We start from the raw sequence: 16290 nt of genomic DNA, 5'->3' as shown, positions 1-16290 counted from the left end.
AAGCCACCCTAGGGGTGCATACACATGTACTAACTTACTGACAGTTAAGATGACTTAACTTTTTAAAGCTGACTTAACTGTCAGAGTGCACACATCTATATGGAGTATAATCAATTTAAATGCAGCAAAAGATAATATGCCTCCAAACTGTGTTATCTTGAATTGCATTAGTTAAGTCAATTCTACTGCAGTGGAGGGATGCTACCAGCCTTACATCATGTCAGGGAGCTGTACACTTCAACATGGGCTTAATTTAAGGTGACTTAGATAAGTTGCTTTATTTTAAGTCACTTTAGACATGCATATGCACCTCCAGGCTCCAGCCTGCTTATTTCTGGCCTCACCTATCTCCCTCCCTTGGGTTCCAAGGAGACACCTTCAAAAGGTTCACTGATGAAAGGCTAAGGAAGACTGGACCTGTGCCCTGTGCTTTGAGCACTGTGTTAGGAAGTTGGGGACATGGGTTCAAGCCTCCTGTGTATGAAAGGCCTGGGTCCTGGGTCTACTGTTTTCCAGGCAAATGCCTTAATCATTCAGGTATTGATGTTTAAATGTAGATGGGGCTTCCTCCTCCATCTAACACCCCCTAGCCATGAGGTTTTGCCATGCAGAACTTGGAATTATGCTTCCTTGCTCTTGCACATAATAAGCAGTCTCTGGCCTGCTAAACTTCCACACTGCACATGGAGTAGCATTCCAAACTGTGTATACATGGCAGAAGCAGCAGTTACATGGCTGGCAAACTTGTGCCAAGTCCTGCACTAAGAACTGAACCATGTAATGCAAGAATCGAAGCTGGGGAGCATGTGGAGAAGTTGCAGTGCTATAGAAAAGGGCTGAGGGTTTGGGCACACGTAAACATTGAACTGTTCCAGAATGTCACTGGTTGGGAACAGGGTCACAAGTGTGTGCAGTATTCTGCCTCTGACACAGGCAATTGGAGTGAACAATTGACTCAGCATGCCCAGCAGTGGGTGAGTGGTGGAGAGAGCTTGCCCCATACCCTTGGGATCTCAGGAGTTCTGTGATCTGTGGCTGAGATGGTCACTCACACAAGGCAGCTCCTTCATAGAAAGTGCCAGCAAAAGACGAAGTGGGGATGAGGAGGCAGTAGAGTTCTGGCTGTGTACTGGAGTGGCCACTTGCAAAAGTGGAGATGGGGCAGAGAAATGAAGTGCAGGATGTACGGAGGACTGAACAGACCCATGCCACATAATGCTTGGTGTCTGCACATAACAGTGGTTCGCCATGAATCAGTTCACAATAGTATCCAGAGCAGGCATGGGGCACACGGGGTTGGGGCTGTGTGCACTGGTCCCCACCAGTACCATGGGGCTGGGGCCAGCAGTGGCAGCAGCCAGAAGGAGCCACCTGCCCTTTGGGCTGCCCATAAATTCAGGCCCATTGCAGACCAGCCCCAGCCAGCTGCGTGCCCAGGGGTGGCAGGACGTGCCACAGGTGGGAGGTGCAAGGTGGGCCAGGTCAGGGTTGTGCATGGGTTCCAGTTGATCTGCTCTGGTGGGGGTGAGTCTGGAGTGGGCACAAGATTTCCTGGGGATGCACACAGCTGACAGTGGTGGGGAGGTGCCACAGGGCACTTGGACTCCAGGCTGTTGCAGAGCAGGGGCAGGGAATGACTGGCGCAGGGGGGTATACACGGGGGTCCCATGCACACTCCACCATAACAACAACCCTCCCCTGCAAAGCCCACAACCATACCCTCCCTCACACACAATCACACTCCCCACAAACATTACATCTACCCACACCCCCCCACCTCCCACAAACCCGACACCCTCCCCGACATCCCCCCACACACCTGTGTGTCTCTGGGGGGAGCCCTGATCACTGCTACATGCACACACCACACCAAACGTGCACCCACACCACCCATGCACAACCTACAACTACCCCTCCCATACAGTCCCCCAGCCACCTTCCCCCTCGACCACACCCTACAAACCTCATACCCACCCACCCACACACACCCACAAACATTTCCTCCCACAAACCCCCATGCCCACGCACCCACATCCACCCACACCCTCACACACATCTCCACACACCACATACACACATATCCACACACACATACCCACATACCCCAAACCCACCCCCCAAACTTCCCTACTCCTCCACACCCCCCTACAATATACAAGAGTAAGACTTCAGCTTTAGATATTATACAATCACCTCTATGTATAAAACACAAAGACACACACAGATCAGGACAACAATATTTTTAAAAATAAAATTAAAATATGTTATTGTCAATCTTTTGATTGACAGTATATGATGATTTTTAATACAATTATTTTAATATATAATTTGTTTTTTCTCCAGTTCCAGGATGACAACTCTCCTGCCTCGTGTAGCCCCAGGCCCAGCCCACAGTGGCAGCCCACCCTGCCCCGCACAGGTCCAGGGGGCATATGCTCCCCATGCCTGCCCAGGGTGCATGCCCTGGTGGGAGCCACCCCCTTTCCCTGTGCCCCCCAAATGAGCTGTGGTTCCATCCTGCACCACGCCCTGCCCCACACTGCCCTGTCCTGTCTGGGCAGTGTCTGTCCCAGCCCCAGCCCCAGCTCCACTCCCTCCCTCACCTCACGGGCCTTGATCTGCCTCATCCAAACCCTTGCCCTTTCCCCTCCTCTTCCACCACAACAGATTTACCAGCTGGACACTGCTCTTCAATCCATTGGGCTGCTCTTCAATCCATTGGGCTGCATATCAGAAATTACATTGGTATCGACCATTATGCCTCCTTAAAAATTGGCTATCGGTATCAGCTCAAAAAATCTGTATCAGTGCACCCCTAGCACAATTCACTCCATTTCTTCTGTGCCTTATAGCAACTTCTATGTCATCTGTGAATATTTACTGTTGAATATGTTAAAATGTCCAAAGGTTGCCTTTTTGTGAATGTTATGATTATGACTGTAGCTTATTATATAACTATTACTCTTTGGTTTGCTACCAAAGTTACTTTAATATATTTTAGATTTATTTCAAAGGCAGGCCTTGGGATGAAACATGCCTTGTATGGCCTGCCCAGCACATTTTCCATGTGCATGATATGACACTAGAAAGTGTGTTCATGTGTGTTCAGTGGTAATTATCTATACCTGTGCCTGGCTGCTACTAACTGGTAAAACTGTGATGACTGCAGAGTCTGTAACACAACATATGGAGATGGAGAAATAGCTTTATAGGAGCCCAGTCTGTTGTGACCTGCTTGCCTCCTGGCCTATTGTTTTTGACTTCTGTATTGTTTTTCATCAATTTCCAGCTTTGGATGGCTGTTTTGTCCTTGAATTGTTTTGCTGCCATTTGCTTGCCCTCTGGCTGTGTGATACTTCCATTGCTGTTCAGTATTGGTAAGGCATAAATTGTGTTTGTGTGTTCTTTGTGTATATAGCTGTGAAATTGTTATTGCTGTTGCTATTGTCCCTCCCCTTGTTAACATCCCCCATTGCTTGATCATTTGGTCAATAAATTATGTTGCATTTTTTACTTTAAACCTGAATCCCTGCATGTGTAAATCTCATCCTGTAACAGAGAACCCTGGCCCTGTTACTAAGAGACAGGATGTTCCCTTCAAATCCAGAACCTTCCAGTCATGGCTGGCCAGTCAAGTAGGGGCTAAGGCTCAAGCCCTGCTAGCCGGTCAGGTGATAGGAAGAGGAAGGCCAGGATCATATAAATGGCAAGTGGAGAAGGCCAGAGGGGCAGCAGGGAGGGGTACTTCCAATGACCACGGTGCTGCAGCTGCAGTCTCTGTTGGAAGACTATGCCATGCTGTGAGCCATCCTCATGATCATCTAAGGTAAGCAGGAATGTTGCCTCTCTTGTTTCTGTATTATCATTTTTCCATTATATGGCATTAGAAGCCTGTTTTGTGTTGAATGTTAAGACAGGTGGTTTGGGTGAGGCTATTTGGGGAAGGAGGAGGCCTCATTGGGGGCCCACTGCAGTATGGGGACCCCAGTGCCAGAAAGGGTGCAGTATTTGGGGGTGAGCTGACCCTACTCCAAAGAGGGTGCAGTATTTGGGGGTGAGCTGACCCCAGCACCAGAGAGGGTGCAGTATTCAGGGGTGAGCAGACCCCAGTGCCACAGAGGGCACAGGAGTCCAAGTGAGTTTTTTTTTTTGAGAGCTAGAGCCTAGGAGTCAAACCCTGACTAGTATATTTTTTGACTGACAGGCCTAGCTAGAGAGAGAAGGGATAGGCCCACAGCGGCCAAGACCCCAACATAAAAAGGAATTTACAAATATCATCTGTGAGGCTTGGGCTGCGGTGTAGGGAAGGACCGGAGCCACAGATAATGCCCCCTGCCATCGGGGCATACAATGGGCAGCCTCCCACTTAACTAACAATTAATTAACAACAAGGCATGGCAGGCGATAAGGTGGACAGTTGACCCATAACAGGTGGGTGGAGCCACCAGTAGACTGACCCTGAGGAGCTCCCCCCCCCCCGTTATATATTCTTAATAACCATTTCAGAAAAAAAACCAGGGCTGGCACATCCACCTTTCTCTGCTCAGTCTGAACCTTGCGCTAACTTAACCCATTTTGCCAACCCAAGGGGTTCTTTTCCCTACATTTATTTGTTCCTGCTACGACACAGCCTGTTATTGTTTTGCCATATGTCTATGTTAAGTGTGTTTTGTAATATATCTGGGATAATGGTGAATGCCTTGGGTTAACTGACTTGATATTATGCTATCAGGCACTGGGGAAGAAGGGGTCAAATTTGCCCTGGACTGGATCTGGAAATAAAGAGGGATCTCTGCATGTAGCTTTATGGGAATGGGCCACCAACAGTGCAGTGGACCAATCTGACCAACAGGAGTGTGACTGAATTGAGGGTTCTCCTTGTGGGACTCTCTATGCCTGGTGACAGGAAAGACTTCAAAGAAATGACACAATGGAGAATGGCCTGAAAAACACATTCCCAGATACGCAAGAGAGGCAAAGGCAAGCAGGACTGAGAGTTTCCAGCAGAAACAACCCGGCCTACTGGCTGACTTCAACGCTGCTAATGGGTTGGCCTGGGCATCCTAGCAGTAGGACTCTGTGGGCTGGATTGCACTTGGCCAGGAAGTGCTGTCTGCCTTGAGAAGGTGAGTTTATTCACAGCCTGGGACTCAAGGGTGTGTTGCTTCCCCTTAAAGAGAGCAAGGCCCATTCCAGGAGCTGAGCCTGTTGTAGTGGGTAGTGGAGGTGTGGACAAAGCCTGGTGGTGAAGATTCCCCAAGGCCTGGTGTCAGAGGCAGAGGAGCTGGCTCATCCACAGGAGAAGCTACAGTAGGGGCCCACATACCACAGCAAGGTGCATGCCATACACAATGTGCAAGTTCACACAGGGCCTTTATTGAAAGAGGGGCACAAATGTGACACTTCCCCTGCTGCAGTTTTTCCATTCACCGTTGGCGGCAGCATATACATCCCAATACTTCCACAATGAGGTGGGTGCAGAAGGAAATGCTGATTACGCAGGTGCCACCATGTCTACGGCAGATCTCATGTGGTGAAGGAGCAGCACCCCCTGCACAAAGGGAGAAAAAAATAACATGCTTAGCTATCGTTGCAAAGAAACAATGAGCAGTGGTGAAAGGTTTCTGTCACAACCCAAGGCTGTGATTTTTGTTTTGTGTGTGCTTCGGCACTGCTAAATTATTTTCCCGCCAAATTTGTAGCTTTCTTTGCAGGGTGCATTTCTTCTTTGCATCTAAGAAGTGCGTGTTGCAAAGAGTTCCCGCCATTTGTATTCTAATCCGAGCTCCATTATTGGCTCTCATTAAATTATGCACACGTGGCGGCTAGTGATTGGCTTGCTAGCCGTATAAAAAGCCTGTGTGGTTTCCGCCCAAGTTGGAGGACTCCACGAACATCAGGAGGAGGAGACTTCACCCTGTGTGAAGATCTCTAAGCGCTGCGGATCCTATCAGACCCAATGCATTTCATAATAGGCAACAGAGGTCTGATCAGCCTCTGGCCTCTGCCCGTCACCGTTCAATCCCTAGATGAATCCCTCCCTGCACGCAAAAAAGACGGATCCACGGAGCCTCGACAACTCCGTAGGAGAGACCGAGCTTGTCGTAGTCCTCAAACGAGGATTTAAGCGGAGCTGTGCCTGGAAAACTGTCCAGCCTACACCGCAACCATCTTTGGTGTAAGTAAACAATCTTGAATCAACTACTAAGCGTCCGCGACTAATTCTAGCTCGCCGCCTGTTTTCTCTGACCCCGCGTGCCCGGGCTGCTGGCCACAGCCCACGCGCACAAAAGGGCCCCGGATCGCTCCCGGCCCGCACAGTTTCTAACAGGGATACATAGAGCGAAGCTTCGAGCTCCTCCCAAGTAGAAGTGGCTTAGCTTTTAGAAGGATCAGATCCCTACAGTTTCCAGTGACTCCACTTTTAGCAGGTCAGCACACCTTTGCAAGTCACCTGAAAGCTCATAAAGGAGCTGTGCAGATGTAGGTACGAAGCCCTCTGCAAAGGGAAGGATTTCCAGGGTAGCTTTCATTTAACACAGGGGAAGTGCATGCACACGGGCAGTTCTTCTAGGGCAGGTGCTGTGCTGTTAAGCCTCACCCCGCTCATCCTGCAGTGACTTGTTTGTGTGCCAATGTCCTAACTGTTGGCTGTGAGCATGAAGTGAAATCTGTATGTGAAAGCATAGCAGGTTTCTTAGAGGGAGACCCAAACATACCGGCACAGCGTGTTGAAGGGGAAAAAGGAGAGGAAAAGCTGGCCACTTACTAAAGTCTCATTGGGCAGGGCACTTTTGATGCCAATAAGTGGTGACTCATTCTAGTCAGTTCCAACTAAGGTCATGATGAGAAGTTTTGGACAAGTGTTATGAGAGGAATCTGATGTGGAGTAAGAGCAAATGCGAAGCGACTCTCACAAATAAAATATTTGGATGTCTTCTCCTCTCAGGATCAGATTGATCACCACATTTGGGATCAGGAAGGAATTATACCCCATGGACAGACTGGCACAGACTGTTTTGCCTTTCTTTGTAGTCGGGGCACCATCCCCTTCCTTGGCTGTCTGCGATGTATTATAACAACTCCTTCCAGTCCTTGCAGTGGAAGGACATTTATAGTGCCCTTGTCCCCATGCTTCACCTGTGTCAGGTCAGGGTGTTTTTCATGTTTTCAAGCATTGTGCTTGGTAGTTGTGTGAGAGGGTGGTTCCCAGAGTTTTAATATGAGGTTACACAAGATAGGATAAATACAGATGATCCTGCTTTGAATGGGGCTTGGACTAGATGACCTCCTGAGGTCCCTTCAAGCCCAACTTTTCTGTGATTCTGTGAGATTTGAACAAGAGAAGGTCTACAGTCTGATCATTAAACATGTGCTGCAGTAACAGTAAGGACGATAACACCAACCAGCAAGGGTGACTTGCAAAGATTCCTGGGAATTTTTACTTCCCTAGTAAACTTTATTCTACACATCAATAACAGCCCTTTTAAGATAACTGCTTGAAAAAAGACATTGAGCTTGGCTAGATGCCGAAGCATGAGATAGCATACAGACACGTGAAAGCATGCTTACAAGGGCAGCAGAGCAAAGGTCCTATAAAGACAAAAGAACAGTTACTGTTTAGTCTGTAAAAGAGAAGGAGGGAGGACTGAATAGCAGGCTTTAACTACCTGAAGAGGGGTTACAACGAGGATGGAGCTGGACTGTTCCCAGTGGTGGTAGATATAGGTAGAGGACAAGGGGGGCTAATGGGGCTTAGCCTCACAAATGCGGGGCAGCAGCAGGGCCACTAGTCAGCTAGCTGAGGGCGTCGAGTGGCTGCAACTGGGGTGAGGATGGAGTGGGGCTGTGTCTGAGGATACGAAAGGGCGAGGCAAAGCACAGCCAATGGGGCGTGGGACTGAGCCACGAGCGGCTCATCCAGGGGACACAGCTCCTGCTGCTACGTGCACCATGGGAGGCATGGGGGGGGTAGCAAAACCCCCAGTTTTTCTTTCTTTTTTTAAATGCGTTCCCTCCCCTTCCCCAACCATTTCTGACTTTTTCTTTCCCTCTCTATTCCCTATACATAAGTACAAGTGAGCTAAGACATAGGATAAGCTTCAGCATCTTATTTTGGTAGCAAGTTGTATTTTTTGTTTTTTCTCCTTTATATTGTATAATCATGATGTTTATATTGATTTTTACTGTTCTATATTACTGTTTTACTGGTATATATGATTTAGGCCTACATAGGTAAGTTAGCATAAGTCATGTCAAGTTTCCATTTTGTTTGTCAAGTCTCCATCCTGTCCCCAGGCCCCGTTGTGTAATCCACGACTCACACCTACCCCTCCTTTTTAACTTGGTTCCTGAATGAATGGGGATGAAGGAGGGTGCTTAAGAGACAATGGCAGAAGGTCTAAAACCAGCTCCCTCTGAATGACTGAACCATCAACACCAATACCTGGACCAACGACCCAGCCCTTGGAACCACCCTCAAGGTTCAAGAAACAAAAGATGAGGCAACCCACCATTGTGCCAGGCTGCACATGCTCAGTAAGAACACCTGGAGCCCTCTGGGACAGGACTGACCTTGCCTGGACAAGCCCTCCCCATAGGAGATCAGAGGTAGTCTGCCCCATAAAAGGTGTAGTGAAGACTGACTCCTTGGGATGCCCTCTCCATCTGGACCAGCACCATGCCACACCACCTATCCACCCAGAGGCCCTGCTGCGACCCCCCTCTGGACAACACCTAATGGACAAGGACCCCTTTCCAGCCTGGATAGGTAGCTATCACCCCCCACCCCCTCTTCAACCAAGGACTCGGACTCTGCTTCTCTTCCCTACCTGGATTCCAACCCTTCCACTGAGTCTCTTTCTCCTGCTGCCATTGTGTGCGTGTGTGTGTGAGAACCAATAACTTCATGGGGCTGTGTAGTGTGTCATCTGTTTAATAAACCTGTTATTTGGACCTCTGAGTTGGGTTTTGCCATACTATGGTTCAGACCTGCTCCAATCTCTGCTCCTCGCCCCTCTAACTTCTGTCTCATTTCTCCCTCTCCTGCTTCTGGCTCACCGCCACCTCCAACATCTGTCCTGAGCTCCTCTCTGCCTCCAACCCCCTGTTTCTTTGCCACTGTCTTATCCCCACTGCCTTTTCCCCTGAGAAACCAGGTTTCTGCCTCGGTTTCTTTCCTGGCTGTCTCCTCCTTGCCACCACTTCTCTGCACACCCCCCCCCCCCAATCTCAGCTGTCTGCTTCAGTTCTCAGCCCCAGTCTACCTTAAGTAACCCCAAGCCTCATTTCTTCAGCCAGCTTCTCTGTAGTCCACCAGTTCTAATCCCACTTCTGACAACTTTCACTCCCTACACTTTAACTCTCTCTCACCTGAACCTTTCCCCAGGTATCCCAGGTACCAAAAGCACACACATACACACTGTACCATTCAAGTTAGGAACTTACCTGTGTGTATGTGTAGATGGGTTGTATGTGTGTGAACTGCCGAGTGTGTGCTTGTGTGTGTGTATGTATATATATGTCATTGTGTGCCTGATATATGAATTAGTGATCAGTGTCTATCCTTTGGGGTGTATAGTGTATGTGCTTGAATTGGTGATAGGTACGCATGTGCCTGAGTTGGTAGTGTCTTTGTATATGTCTGTGTATGCACCTAATTGATGTGTGTGTTTTTATATGTGCAATTTTGTCACACCCACCTGTCTAACAGTGCAATATTGAGATCCTGAGAGTTGGCCTGACCCCACAGGGCAACAGGGGGCTGTGTGGGGCAGGGCAGGCTGCTTCTGTGGGCTGGGCTGGGGATTTGGTTGGGGCCGGATTGTGCTGGGGTCTTCTTGGGGATGACTCAGAATGGGGAGGGCCCGGGGGTCCTGCTCTGGCCCCCAGCTCCGGGCCTCCCTGGGCACTGTGGGGCCAGAACTGGGGCTGGGTAATGACCCCAGGCATGGAGGAAGGGGCATAGAAGGCCCTGGCCTGCACCCCAATCCTTGGCCCAGCTCCACTCCTCTTCTTCCCTACCCCTGCCTGATCCTAGCTCCTGCCCCACTCCCACGCTCAGCCCCCTGCCACCCAAGGTTTTTTTTTTCCTCCGCCTGTAGTGGCAGATGACAGAACAAGGAGCAAAGATCTCAAGTTGCAGCAAATGAAGTTGAGGTTAGATATTAGGGGAAACTACCTAACTAGGAAAGTGTGAAGCACTGGAATAAGTTACCTAGACAGGTGAGGGAAACTCTATACTTGGAGATTTTAAAGGCTCAGCTTGCCAAAGCCTTGGCTGGGATGATCTAGTTGGGGCTGGTCCTGCTTTGAGCAGGGGGTTGGACTAGATGTGACCTCCTGTGGTCACTTCCAACCCTCATTTTCTGTGATTCTATGATTCTATCAATGGATGCCAGTCTCACTGGATTAGGACCTGTATTGATGTAAAAATAGGCTTCCTTATACATGTCAAGTTCTAACAGCGACACAACAAAACTATGGCCAAAATACTGAAAGAAAGGCTAGTCATAGTGCTTGGCTTTACTCAATTTTTATCAATATATCTATGAAAAAAGGTTTCTATAATGGTCCATCAAGGATCCATGATGGAAGCTTATACTGCCAAAAAAATAAAAAAATAAAAAAGAATAAGGGAGCTGTATATAGACCAGGAAAAGAGTTAGTAATTTCTGCTGCCTTATGTGGGTCCTACACAATGAATGGTGAAGGGGCCCGTTGAAAAGAAGCTGACACTGTTGGCACAATTCATAATGTGCCACTAGCCATTGTCAGAGCAGGAACTGAAGGAACTGCAAGCAGATGCTGAAAATGATGCTGTTCTTTAAATGTGAGGACTAATTATCTTGTAGGCATACCCAGAACAGAGACCTGATATACCAAGATAAATCCATATTTATTGAGCAGTCAAGATGGACTTATCTTAAAAAACAGCATCACCGCAGTCCTGGACATCTCAGTGAAAAGGTGTTAGACACTATTCATGAGAGACCTGGGAGCAGAGCTGTGGAAAAGGAGAGCTCACAGTGCTGCTTGCTTATTGCTCAGGTACACGGGGGCAAACTGAAGGTATGGTACAGTCCTGGGAGATCTCTCAAATCTACAAAAACAAAAGTCAGAAGCAACCTGCCCCACTTAAAGGGCTAGATGCACTACATGATCCATGCCTTCCAATGGCTTGAGTGTCTAAATATGGCTTTGTGAAAATTCGTGTTTCAGTTCCACCCTGGCATCACATGGGGAGCTGGTCTTTGTCTGCTAAAAGCATTGCCATGCCATAAGCCTCTACGATACAAACATCCTTGTTATCACCTTGCCTCTCCCTTGTATCCCAACCCCCTTTGGTAGACTGTGCTGTCGTCTCTCATATAGAGGCTGATGTTGACCGAGCTCAACGGAGCCCTCATTCCTTACTGCTCCCAGTAGATGGGTCAACAATAGGAGTCCAATCCTTCCAGGTTATTTTCTTTCTTACCTGGTGCAACCTGGGAGAAGAAGAGGGCAAGAGCTAAGATCAGATAGAGGTTCTTCATGGCAGAAGGCAGGCTGTGATCTCAGCGGCACGGCAGAAACAAGGCGCCAGGCAAGATAACCATGAGGTTCTCTACTCCGTGGTGGTATTTGTCTATATATATGGCCTTCAGGTCTGAGCAGTGCTGGCTTCTGGCATCCTGGGTGCACAATCCATCACCAGAAACCCCCGCTAATAGCTACACACATCACTTCCTCTGAACAATCACCCGGGCATCACAAGTGAGAGCAGAGGACAATAATTCCTCTCTGCCCGGTCAAGGAGACCAGGCGCTAGGAGTGCTGTGTGCTTCAGGAGGCCTTTTGGTGAAACAGGTGCTTACTTCAGAGAAAAGCCAAAGGGGACAGAACAATTGGAGGGCACATTGTCACGGCAGGGTACAACGGCACAGAGGGCTTAGCAAACACCAAAGGTTTTAAAGCACTGCTCCATGACCTTTGCTGGCCAATAGGCAAAGTGACAAAGCAAACTTCATTACCTACAGCACGTGCTACATCAGAGGCTGTCATGGAGAACACACTGCCTACAAGTCACAGTTTGGAGCCTCCTGATTCACAGCATTTTGCTGAACAGAGATGGTCCCCTGGCCTAGACTGCAATCCTGTCACTGAAGCCCTCTTCCCCTTTATGGTGCGGGGCATCTTTTCTGCTTTCCAGCAGCTCTGGACCTCCGTCCGACCTAACACCTTGGTCTTCTTCCTCCATGGGGAACCAACTCTTGTGCCTGAGCCTCACACCTGCCTATTGATCCATTAATGTCAGGGAGCAATATTTCTCTCCTCCTTCTTCAGGCTTGATTCATCAGCAGGGGTATGGAGGCTTGTATTCCTGGGCAGGACAGCAGATCTTTCATTAAAGCAGACCATGCACTGCTTGTCTAGTTTTAGCCCCCTGAGCAGAGAGATGTAGCTAGCTGTGTTAATATACCCTGCTTTTTTCCCCCTGGACAAGGCCATTTCTGTTTTGGTTATAGTATAACTTAATCAGCCTCATCAGAAAAGGGGGAGCCTAGTTAACAGCTGTGGCATGGGCTCCCCCTAACTGACAGACACCAGGATCTGAGCCATATCTCCCTTGCTGCCATTGAGCTCAGTACTTCCTCTCCCGTCCCCTGGGGACACAGAGAACAACTGGTTTCCATCCTTGAAATGACTCTTTGGGGTTTTGAAGACTATTATCACATCCCTTTTTCAGCCCAAATAATCCCAACCTTGCTTCCTAAGTCATGTTTTCCAGCTCTTGCTGTGAGCACCCATCTGTCAATACATTTCAACAACCTCACTGTCACAGCCAGAAACTCTGTCCTCTACTCCCTGAACCCATTTCACGATGGTGTCCAGTGAAGTCACAACATGATCTTGAGTACTACACACTAGATATCTCTCTGGCCATATTTTGTATTATAGAAGGCAACTTCCCTATCTTCCCCTCGTCATCCCTCAGGGCCTCCACATTGGAAGCCAAGGGGCTTCTGGATCTCTGTGGTTTATTGGTGGCCACCAACGACAGAGTAGAGGGAGAGTTTTCCTAGACATGAAGGAGGTTCCAAGGTAGCCCCAGGTCATTTTTATGAGGAGGTTGAAGGGTTTTTTTAAGACTGAAAGTAGAAGTTAATATCACAGAATACCTGGAGCCCATTCGACTTATATCTACCCTACTCCACAGCATGCCTAGAGACCACCCAAGCTGATCTCATTAGGATGAAAAAGATCAAATGCGACTCTAACAGGAGCCTATAGATTTCATTGGGGACCAGATCCTGTTTCCTTCTTTCTGATTTAGCAGCCCCATCTTCCAGAAGCAGCTCCACATGCAACATGGAGGAGGTTTCCCTGAGTGTCAGTAGTCAGGAAAAACATTCATTACACACAAGGAGCCCGAAAACCATTGTAAGACTAAAACTGCATGCACAGATACTGCCCAATGGCATCACAGCATAGATTAGTCTGTTCAGTAGCCAATGTCCCCCTGGATGAAGAAGTCTCTTAAGGAAAAGAAAGGGGTTATGGCTGCCCACTTCACCAACCCATATCAAGAGATTGGTCAGGTATCAACAGGTACCCCGTAGTGCTTAGCTTTTCCCAACCACATGACCACTTTGTGCTCCCCTCCTGTTGCCCCAAAGATTCCTTTAACCAGAGACCCCCAAGGATTGAGACAGCCCCTCATCTGATTTGGTGTCAAGTGAACTTTATTTAGTAACCCCTAGGCTCATTACAAGTATTCTTCCTTGTAATAGGACCAGGCAAGTGGTTCCTTAGACGTTACAGCAGTGACCTTCGGTGGTACCGGTCTCAGATCCTCCGCTGGGCGTGCGGGATGTTAGTTTCTGAACTCCTTGTTACTCAAAGCAAGAATTCCAAGCCTGCTTCTGTCTCCCCAGGGTGGCAAGACAATCACACGTCGTCTCTTTGTTTGTCCACTACTTTTGTAACTTTTTCATCTCAAACTGCCCAATCCTCAAGTTTCTTACCTCATCTTTTTAGATAAGGTACTCCAATCCTATTCCATCTTTGGTTTTCTTTCCTTTTAGGGAAACTACTGTAAGTGGTTAGCCCACCATACCAATCATAGCACTCACTTTTCCTAGTGTAATTACACTCTGTGTAATGTAATTGCTTAGTTCTGGGAAGACCTAAAGTTATGCTAAGAGCCTGAGCATAGCTCAGTTTGCCTGTCATCTTCGCTGTCTTGATGCCCCAGAGTATGGTGGCATCACACAGACATTGGTTGACCTCTCACATGTGACTCAAGGCATGTGGATTGCTACCACATCTGAGATATCGATCTTCTCACAAGCAAGCCACCATGTCCTGTGTAGACTTACTTTATGGAGAGTTTTGGAGGAGAGCCTTTAACTCTTCCTTTTTTGCTCTAGCTTCAAACCTGGTCAAAAGCCTTTGCGTACAGCAAACAAGCACACTTTGGATAACTGATCATAGGATTGCCAGAGCTAAGACCACCACAAGGGGGTGTAAGGCCATATTGAGGATGTGGGTCAGTGGGTGACCAACCGCACAGTGTTCCCCATCAATGCTTGTGAGTGGTATCTTTAACTTCTTGTAGGACTGAAACAATAGTTTCCTTTGATCCTTGAATTACAACAGAGGTTCTGTTAGCTGTATCCCAAACTTTTTTGCCCTTCTGTAGCAGAGTCAGATCTTGTAAGACTGAGTAAGTTTGGGATCAGGCATGTTCTTGGCAATTCTATCCTTTTTATATAATGGGCAATGCTTTCTTTGTCATTTTAAATGGTACCAGTGCCCCTCTGTTCTGCAAGATGATGGAGAAATGCTGAGAGATAGGCTCTTTCTGTGCAAAAATCATGTCTGGTTTCTATTGGGGATTCCATCATTTCCCTTTTTTTGTTTTAGACCTTTACACAAATTTTAAGAATTATAGATTCATAGATGTTAGGGTCAGAAGGGACCTCAATAGATCATCAAGTCCAACCCCCTGCATAGGCAGGAAAGAGTGCTGGGTCTAGATGACCCCACCTAGATGCCTATCTAAAAAGGCAGAAGCGTAGTCAGCAGGATTCGAACCTGCGCGGGGAAACCCCAATGGATTTCTAGTCCATCGCCTTAACCACTCGGCCACGACTACATATAATTTAATAAAGCTATAATACATTATTATCTCTACTATAAAAAAAACTAAAATAACTCAGTGCTCTGTTATCAACAGCATGGGGTGGGGACCCCTCCCTAACCAAAGCATCCTGCCAGGGCCTGGCCATGTCCCCCCCTCAGCTCAGCACTGTGGAAGGAAGGGCTGCTCTTGTACCCCCTGTCTTCTGGCCTGAGCCACTGCAGGCGTGTGCCTGCATTTCTTCAGTCCAGAGGGGATATCTTTACAGTTACAAACTGATTCAGCATAGCCAGGTAAGACTAACCAATAAAAGAATGACAATAAAAACAAATGGTCAATCTGGCCTTCTTGATCTTTGTCACGGCCAAACTTTTGTAGGCCTGGAGGCAGTTATACCATTTTCTATAGCCACTCTGCAGATATTTTATAGTTTATCAAGAAGTTTTGCTTACATGTCATTGTTTATCATAGTTAACATCAGAATCACTTATAATAATAACATTGCACAAATATAGCCAAGCAAGCAAGACAATTGCTATTATGCATAACACAATCAAGCTCAATTCTTCTTTATATCCAGCAAACTTTTTGAAGCTTCAGTGGTGGTTTACATCCTGCAAAACATAAAGACAAAAAAGGGAAGGGCTCAACCCCCTTTAAGTTAGTTCAGGTCATGGAATCACTTTTGACACTGTGGCTGGCTTTACCCAGATATCCCCATTCTTGCTCTTTGCAGAAGCTACTTTTTAGCAGGCTTTATGTGTTAAAGAGACAGGTTTGCCAATGTGTACTCTGCTACACATCTTCCCTCCTTGGCCTTCACCAAAGGTTTTTCTGTTGGGGTATGCACCCCCTAACCTTCTCCCATCCAAGGGTAAGCCACAAGGCAATGGGAGCTACGGTTTTCAGGTGCCCTATACTCACCTTTCTGTGGGGTGGAAACATGTGGCATTTGTAGAGACTTCCCCTCCATTAGTAGCTCCATCACATTAACTAGTTCCAAAAGGGTGTAATTTTCAGGTCATACACAGGACCAATTTTTAGGCTTTTCTGCTCTGGTTGCCATTACTCTTCATAGGCACAGTCTTACTTCTGGGCTTTTTGGCCCCTTCCCAGCTCTCTGACCTCTCAGGCTTCTAGCTCTGGCAATCTTAGCAGAGGTTTCC

General features: G+C 47.7%; 1 non-coding gene across 1 annotated transcript; it reads right to left on the bottom strand.

Moving 5' to 3' along the window:
• Nucleotides 1-15057: 15057 nt before the first annotated feature.
• Nucleotides 15058-15139, bottom strand: TRNAS-AGA (transfer RNA serine (anticodon AGA)). Its single transcript has one exon. It is a non-coding gene; the product is annotated as a tRNA-Ser (tRNA).
• Nucleotides 15140-16290: the final 1151 nt, after the last annotated feature.

Source organism: Alligator mississippiensis, chromosome 1 (genome assembly GCF_030867095.1).
Source record: "Alligator mississippiensis isolate rAllMis1 chromosome 1, rAllMis1, whole genome shotgun sequence".
NCBI lineage: Eukaryota > Metazoa > Chordata > Crocodylia > Alligatoridae > Alligator > Alligator mississippiensis.
The sequence above is the reverse complement of the archived record's forward strand: the minus strand, read 5'-3'. Positions and strand labels throughout refer to the sequence as shown.